The sequence below is a fragment of the Octopus bimaculoides genome, chromosome 13 (genome assembly GCF_001194135.2).
Source record: "Octopus bimaculoides isolate UCB-OBI-ISO-001 chromosome 13, ASM119413v2, whole genome shotgun sequence".
Lineage (NCBI taxonomy): Eukaryota > Metazoa > Mollusca > Cephalopoda > Octopoda > Octopodidae > Octopus > Octopus bimaculoides.
The window spans coordinates 34,753,020-34,754,164 of NC_068993.1; the positions used below are offsets into that span (position 1 = coordinate 34,753,020).

Genomic DNA, 1,145 nt, shown 5'->3' on the forward strand with positions numbered 1-1,145 from the left:
AAGGTCGACTTTGCCTTTCATCCTTACAGGGTCGATAAATCAAATGCCAGTGAAAAACTGGAATCTATGTAACTACCTCCCCCCCCCAAAAAAAAAATTGGAAACATTATTATTATCATTGTTATTATTATTATTATTATTATTATTATTATTGTTATTTTTATTATTATTATTATCATTATTATTATTACTATTATTATTATTTTATTATTGATTGATTGATTGATTGATTGATTGATTGATTGATTGATTAATTAATTAAGAGAGAGAGAGAGAGAGAGAGCAGTACATGCCATCAAAGTGACACTGGAGTGGAATATATGAAGCCCAGTGTACCCATCATGACTACCCGTCTGATAAAGGTACACTGGGCACATACATCACAACCATATGTGCGCGACATAGTGACCTCATATCAAGATAAATAGCGCATGACATTGCAGGTGGGACCCAGTTAGAATTTTCTTCAGCCCGAGTAGCCCACCCCGCTCCAAATGTCCCTGAATAAGGGTTAAAGAGGATGAACAAACAAACACCAATGTTACCAAAGGTGAAATATCCAAACCATAAAGAATTCCTCTCAACACATGGCTATGATGCTTCCCCACTACTGCTCGTAATCAAAGATGCACATAAAACAACCAAGGGATACGCTCAATTGGTTAAGGTCAAGCAAATGACAGGCAAATCTGTGGTATTGAGCAGAATATTTGTTGTAGCCCATCTTTTACACCAAGACAAGACATGTACATGATAACACATCCAATTAGTTAAGATCAGAAGCCACGAGAGCCAGTGCCTAGTACTGCAACAAAGAATTTATTATTATCTTTATTATTATTATTATTATTATTATTATTATTATTATTATTATTATTATTATTATTATTATTAAGACGGCGAGCTAGCAGAATCGTCGCTACATTCTCTGAGTTCAAATTTCTCCGAAGTTGACTTTGCCTTTCATCCTTTCGGAGTCATTAAATTAGTACCAGTTATGCACTGGAATTGATGTAATCGACTTAATCTCTTCTCCCAAATTTGAGGCCTTTAGCACGCCGAGCGAAATGCTTAGTGGTATTGCGCCCATCGTTACATTCTGAGTTCAAATTCTGCCGAAGTTTGCTTTGCCTTTCTCCCTTTCG

The 1,145-nt window shown here is 35.8% G+C and overlaps 1 protein-coding gene across 2 annotated transcripts in view; it reads left to right on the top strand.

The window, feature by feature from the left end:
• The window catches only part of LOC106868424 (uncharacterized), a 56,267-nt gene that overhangs the window by 19,608 nt on the left and 35,514 nt on the right, over window positions 1-1,145 (top strand). The gene's annotated exons all lie outside the window — the stretch shown is intronic.